The 14273-nt window shown below is 41.4% G+C and overlaps 1 protein-coding gene across 1 annotated transcript in view; it reads left to right on the top strand.

The window, feature by feature from the left end:
* Positions 1-249: 249 nt before the first annotated feature.
* LOC124789576 (protein embryonic gonad-like) overlaps positions 250-14273 on the top strand; it is a 416063-nt gene continuing 402039 nt past the window's right edge. Inside the window, exon 1 of the mRNA XM_047256982.1 lies at positions 250-321. The gene's annotated coding sequence lies outside the window, so the exon portion shown is untranslated. The remainder of the gene's footprint in view (positions 322-14273) is intronic.

Genomic DNA, 14273 nt, shown 5'->3' with positions numbered 1-14273 from the left:
GAGTGGGGGCGTCCGAGCGCGCCGCTGCGCATCTGCCGGCACCGCACGCGCCGCGGCGGCCGGCGTGTGGGCGGCGGGAAGGGGGCCGCGGCAGAGGCGAGGCGCGCGAAAAAATTCCCGCCGCCGGCCGCGGCCGTGGCGGAGGCGGAGGCGGAGCTCGGCACACGGGGCCGGCTCGTGACACACGGCGCTCAGAGCGCAGCGGCGCGCGGGTCGGCGCCGCACATGGACGCTGGGGGCGACGCGACGGCCGCCGCCGCCGCCGCAGCCGCCACCGCCGGCCGCTGGTGGGGGGCGGCGCCCCAGGCCTCCGCAGACGTGGTGAGTCAGGCGCGCGGGGGTGTGTCGCCGGCTGGCCGCGCCGCCGCCGCCGCCGCCGCCTTCGCCTCCGCAGCTGCGCAGGGCGACTCAATAATTTGCTTCCAATAGTACCTCCGGTGTACCGTCGTCAGTGATTTATCACTTTCAGCTCCGCAGTGCCTTTGATATAAAGGGTGTTCGAAATGTTACAGGTCTAAAACTAGGCGGATACCACGATTCCGAAGCACTAATTCGCCGCACTAGAACCGCTGGAAGGGTGCGACGCTGGTCAGACTTGAATCCGAAGTTCTATCCTTATGAGGGTGCGTCAGATCTTCGGTCCACAGTGTAAAACTCTATTTGTGGTTCGTATTCGCGAAGAATCAAGGACGTAGCAATGCAGGGAGGTAAATAATTTGCTTCCAATAGTGCTGTGGGTGTAGACTCGTCAGTGATATACCGTTGTTAGCGACGAATTCTTCTCAGTGTCTTTATTGCACAAGTTGCCCGAAAAGTTCCGCTATAGAAACATTGAATACGCGATTGTGAAACACTATATTCTTCACATGGGCCCCCGAAAGGGAGCGACGCTGCTGAGGATGGGTTAAATCTCCGGTGCACAGAGTAACCTTATCAGTGATGTCTCGCTTTTTGTGAAGCATTCCTCTCAGGGTTTCTACAGGATGTCCAAAAAATTCCACTTCACAAACTGATCCGAGTACACGATTCCGAAACTATGCACCTGTGCCACTGGAAGGGTGCGACGCTGGTTGCACTTGACTCCGATGGACTTTCCTTCAGGGGACGCGTTGCATCGGTGCCCAGTGTAGCCGTCAGCGATTTCTCGCTTTTAGGAAAGTATTTATCCCAGCGTATTTATTTTACTTAGTGCCCGAAGCGTTGGACTTCAGAAACTGGTTGGATAGCACGATTCCGAATGACTATATTCGTTGCACCGGAGCCGCCGGAAGGCGGGACGTTCATTGGACTTTGAATCCCATGGACAGTGCTTTCGAGCGCGCAGTAGTCTCCGGTGTGTAATGCGAAGGTCTCTCCTATTACGTGGCTCATTTTTACAAATAATCAACGACGATCGTGATGCAACTAATCTACACTAAAGTTCGGCCATCGTCGTAAATATTTTCGCCCACATGCCTGTGTGTACCTCGAGGACAGAGCGTTGAACATATTTTGTGATTGTAACTTGTGTTGTATCTTGTGTGTGAGACTTTTCAGGTAATCTGTATTGTGTACGCTACATCGTAATCTACCTTTTGCCGGGGAAACTTTGTCAGTGGTTTATCACTTTCTATGACGTTTCGTTATCAACCAGTGTGACGACTTTATCTCAGGGTCTCTTCTGCTCTGGGTCTCAGGGACAATTCTGATTCAACGTATTGGGCACATTGATTGGAGAAAGCGTTCTACGTCAGCCACAGTCAAATACGATTGACTATGCCTTTTGTGGGCACTTTAAATATTGTATGTGTAGTGTGAAGGTACAGAATTAGGCCGGCGTCCTACTAGAACTAAGAACGTTTGCAAAACGATTGGCCAATATTTACGGACGCCTTCACCACATCTGAATACAGCCTGCATCATATAAATCATAACACTTCAGTACTGACTAAACAGTTCAAAGTAGTGAAACAAGGGTTTGGAGAGCGATAATAAGGAAGTGGGCGAGTGTTTCGACGTGTGGCTAACATGTTAAAGTACTTCTCTCCAGAAATATTTAATATTTCTCTATAATAAGATGTTGTTATTAGTTTTTGCACCGGACTGACATTTCGTCGAAGTTTCATTGGATATGTATACGATTTTGATCGGATAGAACAGGATATATAACCGGAATCTTAGAAACTTGGAATAAGGATTGATACGGTGCGACAATGAATGTGTGACCGGCTGGCGATATGCTGGTTTCATTAGGAGTGTTGGATCGTTTTATTATAATTGTTGTCACTGATTGTTTCTGGCGTTATCATGTGATATTCTTCTGTTGGCGTATGTTCTTGTAACACAATATATTCTGCATCAAACTGTACATCAGGTGTCTGATTCGTGGGCCAGTCTACAAAGCAATATAATCTTGGAAATGCTCCGGCACTCACACAAATGAGTGTGGGAAATCACTTACATATCGTTCTACGTCTGGAAAACGGAAAAATATTAATTCTGCTGCACAGAATCGACAGGTAATCATCCGCCAGTCTCGCTAGCTAATACATTGCATCAAAATGGCAGTTGGTAGCTACATTAACTCGCTACCAAAAATACCGGCTTTTGCCTTTTTTTTACGACACATATTTAGAGAAAAGGCGAAAAATAGAGCCAAGAGTAGAAGTTCTAATGCTCGTACACCTTTCAGAACTTCTTGTGACTCGCGAATGCCAGCGCTGACTGATGCGCCACAATACTCTTTTCAAGGTCAGTCTCACAATCACTGGTGAAGCTGTTCTGTTTACGTAAGAGTTGCTTCAGAAACTTGGCGTAAAGTACACTGGATACCGTCATGAAATGAATTGGGAGCCTTAATCTATTTGCTGCCGATTCGTGTGGCCATACGATGTGTGCCGCGTAAGCTTAAAATTGGCACTATCTTCTCAAGGCGGAAAAAAAAACTGTTAGGTACCGTAAACAATGAATGTGGGAAGTCAGTCTCCTGTTAGGTTACTCTGACGTGTACTAGAATCAGCACTGAATTACAGCGTTGTTGTTTGCTTTCCAAAACAGACAAATAGACGAACGATTTCTTGGCACTGAAAGTTAGCATATAGACAAGATAAATGTGATGTCAGTCCTTTGTCATCCTGTAAAACACGTGAATTTGTTGAAACTTTAATTGATACGTATTTGCAGCGTCCTATTTGTCGGCATCATGAGTCGTTCACGCAATAAACAGGGTAATTTCTCTCTGTTCTGTTTTCCAGTTCTAGGAATATGTACCCAAAGTTTCTATCTCTGGCAAAGAATACGCCAGTCATATGGGCAGAAATCTCATGATTCTCATAATCACATATACGTTGTTCTCCAGTTGAGTTCTTGCGCAACCTTTTACTGATGTATGGGAACACAGTATATAAAACTCCTGGAGAAATACCTGTGTGTTTATAAACACAGGTCAGTCGATCCTTTGATCGTTGAGAATCTCAATTTGATTGTAAATACTATAGATCTTTATTTTCGTCGTAATTAAGGATTCTGTCAACAATCGAGAATTTGGATTAATACACTTCTTTTACGAAAATCGTACTACTCTCGATATGGTAGATAATCTGGCAAGATTACGTTTTACTCTGCGTGGTGTGTAGCAAAACTTTGGTACGAAGAAAATTAACAGGAGTCGTTCCCAGTTATCGGATGATTACTTCAGTTTCGGTAATATTGTCAAGAAATTGTAAATAGTTTTAGTAGATTATAAATTATACATACAAACGATAAGTTCGAAACATCATATTAGTCTATTCCGCTTAAGCCTTTGTTTATTACTATTCTCCAAACAGAGTAAACAAGTGAGTGTAATGAAAAGAAAATGTCCTTGTCGGAACTGTCAGAAAACAGTTGTGCCAGCATGTACGCACTCTAATGTAAAAACATCCTTAGCTCAGTTAAAATTAAAAGGCCGGTGCTTTCACCCAGTATGGATTTCTGTCTTGATCGCGTTGAGCACTTTATACTAAGGATTAAAAAAAAAACCAGTGTTGGTTGCAAAATATTACTTAATAATGCGTTTCACCCTTTTGGGGCGTCATCACATTACGTAGTTTTCTGCCTGTAAGCATTCGTCATAACGTTCAGGATAGGGCGTAGACCTTAAACACATCAGCATCCTCAGACGTAGAAGCGCAGAAATAGGACCACGCATACATATCTGTGCAAAAGTGGCATCACTTGTATACATAGCACAAATTTCCGCAAAACAGACGGGTAACCATATACGTCGAACTGGAGGAAAACAGTTTTCCTCCTGTTCGACGTATATGACAGTCATGTAACGATATACGTGCAAGTGGAGGAAACTGTTTTCCTCCAGTTCGACGTATATGATTACACATCTGTTTTGAGGAAATTACTGCTGTGTATACAGATGATGCCACTTTTGAACAGATTTGAAGTCGTGGTCCTATTTCTACTCCTCCACGTCTGAGGTGCTGCTGGGTGTAAGGTCTACGTCCTATCTCGCACGTTTTGACGAATGCTTATTTACAGAATATTAAATAATTAGTGACCTAATTATTCATCTCAGGCGGCTGCTTGATGAGTATGCTAGAAGTTGCCGTAATGATTTTTGATTTAAACTTCATATTGTTCCAATAATAATTCTTCAAAAAATAATGATCCAAATGAATGTTCTTAGTTGAATGCAAAATATGGAAGTACTGTTACTGGGGACATTTTTCGGTGATGATGCTCCAAAAGGGTGATACGCATTATTTAATAATCATTAGTTTGCAAACAAGATTGATTTATTTTTGAAATAATTCGTAACGGTTGCTGTACCAGCCAGACACAGGAGTGGAAGCAGGTAAAGTGCACCCCCGAGTTCCAAGTCCGTGATGATTATCACTCAGTAATCTATGACATGCATGTTCAAACTGTTCTACGTCGTACACTTTCTCTTCTGTAGACGAGTATTCGGTCCACCAAGAGAGGGGTAGCACCTACTCAAACGAGGCTGTCTTGAGTGGTCCAACACGGAAAATTTCGTTATCCGTTATCAGTGTTTTGTTGTGGTGGGAAACCCCTGCTGCCTATGCCAGACCGTCCTGAGCGTAATCTGCATTTATTCGTTGCATGTGAGAATGTTGTGTTTTGGTGATTATAATCATTCCATGTGAAGCCGTCTTTGTAACAGCTTCTGAATGGTTGTCGACTGTTCTTTATTTTCTTAGCAATATTTTCATTCGATGACGATGCACTGTGGAATAATTTGTGTTTAGTTGCGATGGATTCGTAGCTGTAGGATAATGTCACTTGGTGTTGATGAAAGGGGGGGACAAATTTTCTTCCCTCGAAGCACGCAAAATAGGTCGTTTTATCCCAGAAATTGAAATGAGTGAAGTAGCCCTTACTAATAACGTACTGGAATGGTTTAATATTACTTAAGACTCCTTTTAGTGGTTCAGAATAGGGAGTAAGCTTCTCGTGTTGACTTCATTTCGTACACAGAAATAACACTTCGTAAAATTTGGTGACTTCTTGTTGCGGAAGTCAGCTAATCGAATGTCAGCAACAGCGAACTGCTTCCGTTTTTCTTGGTCGTCAATAAGGAATTTCCTATCAAAATAATGAGCGACATGTGGAACAGCGAAGAAAAGCATTGGACTACTCTTAAAAATGGTGATCAATGCGACTGCTATAATTAGCATCCTTGATTATTGACATTAGGAAAGAATCTATATTACTAAGATTTTGAATCTTTAACGTCTTTCGAGAGAATCGGAAATATCATGAGAATGTACGCTAAAAACAATCTGGTGTAAATTGTTAACAGCCATTCAAATTAAATTTCTGGAACGTAGCTAGATTTAGATTACATCCAAGAAGCGTTTTTTTCTTGCATCCTTTTGCGACAAGTAGTTGTTCTTGCTAATAATACAAACAGTGTTAATAAAGCTGACAGATGTTAAAGCTACAGTAACAAGCAAACACTAAATAAATGCTCTAATTGTACATAGCCAACTCGGACAGATAAATTACTAGTTTTTACTAAATTTAGTTTCTGATAAACATATAAGCAGTGTAGAATGGCTTACTCAGAGGATTACAATGTAACAAAATTTGAACAATATTTGAAGATGGCAACGAGGCTTCCCAGATTTTTGTGTGAGTGTCACAAAACCATTTCATTTTGTTCTAAAATAAATTTCAAGTGTGAACAGTGAAGGTCGCCGTCGCGCGGATGAAAATGTCAGTGGAATTAAATTACTTCGATACTTCACTTTGAAATAATAGCTTTTGAAAACCGGGCCAAATATAGTGATCCTCCAGACTAGACTGAAGTTTATTTCATAGGTAAATAGTAAAAGTGATGAGTCTGACGTCTGTTGTTACACAGAATGATACACTTCTTGCTTTTACGTAAATAGTACGCGCTTCAGCTACGATTCCTCTACTTGACCGTGAACTGCAACATTTTTCAAATTTTCCTGTAGAGTATATTTTAGTTTTCATTGACCTCCTTCCTGATAAATGATCTAAATCCTATCTTTTACTTAAAATCAAAAAATACACATGCACGACTTAACTGCCATGCTTTTAAAAAAATTGAAACTTAAGGAAAAGGTTGCAAATTTGCAACAGAAAAATTACAAACCTTATTTTGAGGGAGATGTGACACTTCTATATTAAATTTGTTGGAGATTTCCTGAAACCCAACATTACACTCGTTTTAGTAAGCAGAACATTGCTGTTTCAAATATTAAATCAATGAAACAACACGTACATTTCTAAGTATATTTTTTGAAACAGGAACGTTTTGACCCATATGGCGTTATTTTCTAAGAAATTACGGTTTCCACTTTTCGTTTATCAATTTAAAATAAACTTTTCCCTTCAGTTTAGACATGACTATATATCTGCAACCTTCTCCATCAAATACAAGTCTACACTTTACAGAAATTTAATAATAATTACGAAATTTCACCATTTTGGTAACTGAGAGGTCTGCAAGAAAAGCTCATCGGTGTTAATGCTAACTGAATATGAGGTTTAGTAAAATTTTTGAGCGGTATTTAGCATTATACCTTCTGGTACACACAAGATCACTGGGGCTGTAGTTGCACTTTTTATGAAAACTAAAGCTCTATTTGCGAGCGTGTGGATGAAAATAAATTTACTTACATAAGAAAAATTTCAACGATGGTTGTAAGTCAGCAACCATACAAGAACATGGTCTATATAATACAACCAACCAGTTGCAACAAGATTTAACTTGGCCTGGTTTCGACAACGGCTAAGTGTGTCTCCATCAGAAAAACCAAAAGGAATTACCTATAAAAATTACAAAATTAACATAGAGGAAAACCAAGAATAGATTGTAATTACATCCCACAAATTCATGAGGGAACTATACTCACATATACAATGACAGATGAAAACAGATTTACTAGTAAAATGCTCTCTTCATATAAAATAACCTCTTAAAATCATGTTAACAGATATTAAGTTAATTTTCCTTGTCAGTAGTAAACACATACAACAAAATGGACGCTAGCGTGGCCTGCTGACAATATTCAGAGAAAACTGAAACGAAATAATCAGATTTCATCTATTGTTTTTTTTTCTTTTTTTACATATTTGCAAAGAAGAATTGCTGTGAAAATTCCGCTGCTAGCACCAACGAGAAGATTTTTCACTATATATCAGTAGGTTTTGATACGCATGTATTTTAGAAAACGATATTGCTGGTAGCACACGTACCGCTCGCTGTATTTGTCTATCTTGTCCCCTCATATACTTAAATATTTTTAATTAAAAGAAAACAAAAGCAATTTTTCAGTATCAATTTCTAAGGATGGAAAACATTTTCTTCCCGAAAGCAAAGTGTTCTTGTCATCAGCTTCGATCCTTTCCCACTGCTGCTGAAAATCGTATGACGTAAATGTGCCGCTTATTAACGAGATCATATAATGTAGCTACACACGTTATAAGGATGACTGGGATGTATAACACTGGATTACACGTTTTAAATTTCCATTCAGCGTTTCTTTCGGAACTTACCTTGAAGTAGACTGTTCATTCCAAGTACCCATAATATTCGTATGATCATACTCACATTCACACGTGCACGTGAATTTCATGGAAGAGACTAACTTAAACAGTACTTGCCGCTAATCAGTGTTCCAAAGCCCTCTTGCGTTGTATCTGGTACAAGCCCACAAAGCTAAAATCTTAAAATTTTGAGGGAAAGTTGTTTGTCGAATGAAGCTCAGTGAGAGAAAAATATACATGTGGAAAACGGAATATAGCACGAAACTGGCGCTGTTTTATTGAAAAATGTTCCTCTTCCAAATCTGTGTGATAAATTTACGTAATTGATGTGAAGAGAAAGAAGAGAATTAATACTACTGCGCGTCTGGTTAAACAACGGTGTGGCTCTTACCCTCATAAAGTGTAAAAACGTGAATGTGTAACTGACTGGAAGTGTTTTGGCCGGCCGGCCGGTTTAATGACGGGAGGGTACAGCGCTGACCTCGTCGGACGAACAGAAAGGGGCAAAAAGGCTAAACAAAATAATCTTGCTGCTTGGACCTCATTGCGCGTCATGAAATAGACGCAGAGACATAAGGGACGATCAAAAAGTTTCAGTACCAAGGCCGTACAGTCCAGAATCGGCATGCCAATCAGGCAAAATCGGCTTGGGCATTGAGGCAATTATCCCATCGATGCACTAGGATGAAGATACCCGTTTGGTAAACACCGTTTCCTGCTGCGTGGAGAAGTCTGTAACTGCCTGCTGCACATGCTCGTCCGACGGGAGTCATCGACCCTTCGATGCCTTTTTTAATGGAACGGAAGCGTGATAATCGCGTGGGGAGAGATCTGGACTAATGGACGGGTGTTCTGGTGATTCCCTCTTGAGTTGGCGTAATTTCTGCATTATGACATTTGCGATATTCGGACGTGCGTTATCAAGAAACAGCAGCACCCTATTCTAAGTGGTGGTTTTCGACCGACGTGCTGCCCCATACATATTCTTCAGTCTGCAATGGACGTCCACCGGTGTTTGTCCTTCGGCATCCAGGAAGAGAGCAACAGCACATTGGTCCTCTTTGGACGCATCCGGTAATAAAGTCTCAATAATTGACGTTTCCGCATTTATTGCATGCACTTCGCAAAGACACAAATGCAACGCTAATCCCTTCCCTACCTGTCGGTGCTTATATATCCGTATCGCCCCTTATAAGTATACAAAAAATGTCACCAATGAAGTATTTACTTGTAGTTGTTTAGAGAGCATGGAAATTTATCAACATCTGCCTCGAAAGTGGTGGAACCTTGAAACCGTGGCCCTGTCGATCAGTCTCGACAGAGACAAGCGAACGGCTTTAGTAGCTACAATATTTTAAATCACGGTTTTGGGACCTCCGTCATTTTATATACTTCTACTGATGTTTGACGTGTTATTTTAGTGAGGACTTGACAAGGAGACCCCATAACTCGGCATTTTGAACACTCAAAAGGGTAGTACTGCAGCTCTAACGGCTCAAACGTAATAGAACATTTTCAAAAACGACGTGTGCTTTCTACCATCCAATAAGATCATTTTTCTGTGAAGCTCTACGTCAGTGTACAATAGATGTTTGATGTTAATAGACGCAGGATAGAAAACGAAACAGGCTAGTAGATGACAATGAAAAACAGCAAATAATCCGATTAAACATTAGTCCAGAAACGAATGATTTCGCCGATACGACGTATGTACATGCGCAGTCGAGCCAACTTACGACACTTTTAATGTCTACAACTATGTTTGGAATTTTTATGCGGCGGTATTTAAAGGCATGGGTGTATTCCAGCTCTGTTGGCAGCATCGATGAACTATGGGAACACATTGTGAATGGTTGTCAAAGCATTCGGGACGTGCCTGGGGTTTTGCACGGACATCGATGAGGAGACGTTCTGATGCCTGCGTTCACGCGAACGGTGGCCACGTGGAACGCTTGTTGCAATGCGTTTGTCCGCAAGCGCGTATCTGCAGTTTGGATCTCCGAAGTTTTCATTTACTCAGTCGTAAGAAGTAGAACTGGAGAAGCCAATGGTTTCCAGATTTATGTCTGTTGAGATTATTTGCTTGTTTCATTCTTCTCTACTCACCTGTCTCTACCCATAACGAGTATTAAAGAATCCGAAGTCCCTGGAGAAAAAAATTGGTGTAAAAGTTATGACCGGAGATTGACAATATTCATAAAAGAAGTTTTATTTGTAGAATAAAGGAATGCGTTCTTGGTAAGAGCGGCATGTGGAAGTGATGAGTCGTTTTAAGTGTATTTGCTCTGCAGATGGCTATTCATCATACTATCCATATGTTTGCCACGAGATGTTCCAGACCACCGTGTTTTAATCATTTCATTGGAATTTCACATCTGCATTGACAAATAAGGCAAGAATTTGTGACAATACAGCAATATCTGTTTTGATAAGACAGCATGTGTTAAATCAAACAAATGTTTAGCTGTTAATTAAATTACTGTTTTGAATCTGATGACCGTAATTGTCTGTTACACCCATCGTTTCTTTCCTGACGTATGCTTCCACAGTCTTTAACCCTTTCAGGCCTGAATTTTTTCTGGAGGAAGGAAAATTTTTCTTTATGTTGTAAAGCTGTTAGATGATTTTTTAATGATTTTATATGCAAGATTTATACAAAAATTTGTAGCCGTTTTCAAAACATACTTTGTGCCCTTGGCTTCATTTTATGGACTAAAATAACTAATTACGACATCTTTTGTGTTGTAATAAATAGTCAAACGATCATTCAGTAATCGTCACGCAAAAAACAATAACAATATTCAATTATACAGTGTATTCTGATGGCCAAGAGCTGCTGCTCACTCCTACGTTGACTTGCTGATATTTTTCATTGTGAAGCCCAACAGTTGGCAGCACTTGCGCATGGTGAAAAGGTTGAACATTCACAAATGTGTACCTCAGGTTTCCATTGAAAATAAACGCCTCTGTTTCATCTAAGACACAGCAAAAGTTAATGTATACAGTTATAGCCAGAGGATATGAAAGGGCTAAATTCTGTAATCTCCAGACATCGATTGTACGGAAATACAGTTTTACTGGTGAAATGAAATGTCGTGTGGCTAAGGCCCCCCGTCGGGTCGACCGTTCGCCTGGTGCAGGTCTTTCGATTTGACGCCACTTCGGCGACCTGCGCGTCGATGGAGATGAAATGATGATGATTAGGACAACACAACACCCAGTCCCTGAGCGGAGCAAATCTCCGATCCAGCCGGGAATCGAACCCGGGACCTTAGGATTGACATTCCGTCACGCTGACCACTCAGCTACCGGGGCCGGACAGTTTTACTGGTAACAACCTTGATGTATGCTCTTTGTTTTAGGCGTTCCATGTGGATTACATCTTTTGTTAGCATTGCTATTGCGAGTGTTTGTGAAGTTGTGGCATGTCTCCCCAGAAAACGTACCGGGGAACCTATTTCACCTAAACGACAACGCAAATCGAAAATATCGTTGTGTTAACTTCCATCTCAATGGTTTCATTTTTTTTAGACAGTTTGAGCTGCAGGAAATCAAACAGTGGGTGACGTCACGTTGTAGGTAACTGTAGTGTCAGCTGAGAAAGGTCCTGTCAACGAACAGTGGACAGGTCATGACATACACAGCCTGTAAAATAAAAGTGAAGCACCTTGGAGACAAGGTCGGGTGTTAATGGAACTTCGCACACGTACATAGCATCGGAGAGTACGTAAACGATTAGAGCTGTAATTCCCGGTGACTGGGAGAGTGTTGTTCGTGTTTCGTGTTTTTGCCAGGTCCGGTAAGGTATCTAAGGGGTGTGAACCATGTCAGGTGTTGTTGAGTGATCACTGTGAAGGACACGCAGATGCCGTCTACTCGTGTAAGACAGCGTTATCAGCACCTGACACTGTTTGAAACGGGCCTCATTGTGGGTCCCCATTTGACCGGTTGGTTGAATCGTGCAGTATCTAGATTAGTGACGTATTCGGATGTGACAGTGAGCCGATGTTAGACTGCATGGGAACGAGAGGGCAGCCACATTCGTCGTCAAGGATCTGGTCGATCACACCTGACCACCACAAGAGAGGGTCGCTCTACTGAACACCGAAAGCATCATAACCCCTTCACAACCGCACTCCTTCGTTCTGAATTATGCCATACTTGGAAAGCATTATAGCACAATATATTCAGTCATGAATAACTGTTCTGCACTACCCCAGATGATAATCGTCGGCTAGTATGGCGGCGATCTGGGGAGATATCCTATTTTTTTAGTGTTTTGGGAACGTACAATTGTGTCACTCCTGACCTCATGGTATAGGGAGCCATTGGGTACGAATTCCGATCACGGCTGGCAGTGACTGACTGAAATATGATGACGCAACGGTACGTCATGGACATCATGCGTTCTCATGTGTTACCTCTCATGCGACAGTATCTTGGTGCCAGGTCTCAATATGACAACGCTCGCCCACACACGGCACGTGTATGTATGAACTGACTGTGTGACCAGAGCTTGTTGCATCCAGGCCAGAGGAAGTGCAACTTCATACTGATAAGTGGGCGCGTGCTCCAAGTTCTTTGTATATTTGACTCCCTGCAGTAACATCACATACGCTCTTAACCCGTTAAATCTGATTTTGTTTCCTCCACCCGTTCTGGATGCTTCACATCGTCGTATGATGAGTTCATCTGAATATCTCACGCTGCTTTCTGGATCTCACTTTTAGCGAATTCAGTAGCACAGTAGTATTTACGCCAAGAGGGTACCTGAGAAGCAAGAAAATGTAATTGCGCAATTTTTAGTGACGATTACGTAGACAAACCACATGTAAAGTGAAGTTTCCAGGAACGTGTAGTCAACAATCATCGCAACGGTAGAAAAGATAATCCTAACACTTCAGGATTTCAGGAAAAGAGCCTCTTGTTTGTCACGATGTTACTACACAATGTAAGACAGACACACGACACTGCTTTGTGGCCGGCCGGAGTGGCCGAGCGGTTCTAGGCGCTACAGTCTGGAACCACGCGACCGCAACGGTCGTAGGTTCGAATCCCGCCTCGGGCATGGATGTGTGTGATGTCCTTAGGTTAGTTAGGTTTAAGTAGTTCTAAGTTCTAGGGGACTTAATGAGCTCAGAAGTTAAGTCCCATAGTGCTCAGAGCCATTTGAACCATTTGAACTGCTTTGCGATATAATAATCGAGTCTCTATAAACGTCGATCTGAGTGGGCTGTTGGTTTCCCAGCAAAAGGGAACCTCTTCCTGACTAATGCTTGCAGCCTGTCAAAACTTATGATAACCGCAGAAGAAACACACCACCTGCATATGTCATGGACATAGGCCCTCCAGCAACTACGACTGAGGAAAAAATGACTGTTTTCGTACAACTAACAACTTTGTGAAACGTTCAGACGCGCCCGAAAATATACCGTGCCGCAATAATGACAAAGCGAATTAATTTATATGTAGGAAACAAATTTGAACCATACAGAGAAATTTTTACTCTTTTGGTTTACAATTTCACCACCCAGTTTCAGTTTGTAGTTTGTTCATATGAACTATTTCATCTCCCATACGTACCGTGGCCTTACTGGCACGATTCTGTTGTAGGTTTTCTTGTAGCAGAGACGTCTGTGGAATTCATGAACTTCCAGGTATGAAATACAGACTTGTTTCAGCAATTTTATTCAACTGAAACAACTATGTCAACATTTTCTCCAGTCAATAAGACCTAATATGATGAGAAAGTGTAATTCTATTTTCCACTGACAAATCTACACTGTCTGACATTGGACGGATCGTGTTTCATAGATTCGACCGAGATGAGTCAAATGTGTATATTTTATTCGAGTACAGTATTCCAGAATGACTAAATTGTGAAATATCGTAATAGAGAAGTACTAATACGTATTATGCAACAAGTGAAACAGTATAACGAATACTTCATTCATTATACATTCGTGACTAGATACCTCGTCAAGGGCTCTTTGGTGGCGTAGAAGTTGATCATCAAAAAGTTCTGAATTCACTCTTAAATATTAAAGTATTTATCACTAAATCGGTCATGTGTTCTAGGATGTTTAAAACGTGTGCATCTGTTTATTAGATCCTTTATGAACCAGGTTTAAATCAATAAAATCATTTTAAAGGTTACTTTTAGTTGTTTTATAACCATGATGTGTTTATTTTATTACTAAAGAGCAATATTGGCAATGACAAAGATTATCAACTGCATCTTACAATATGAAAAAAAA

The sequence above is a fragment of the Schistocerca piceifrons genome, chromosome 3 (genome assembly GCF_021461385.2).
Source record: "Schistocerca piceifrons isolate TAMUIC-IGC-003096 chromosome 3, iqSchPice1.1, whole genome shotgun sequence".
In the NCBI taxonomy this organism is placed as follows: Eukaryota; Metazoa; Arthropoda; class Insecta; order Orthoptera; family Acrididae; genus Schistocerca; species Schistocerca piceifrons.
This window is presented reverse-complemented; position numbering and strand designations above follow the sequence as displayed.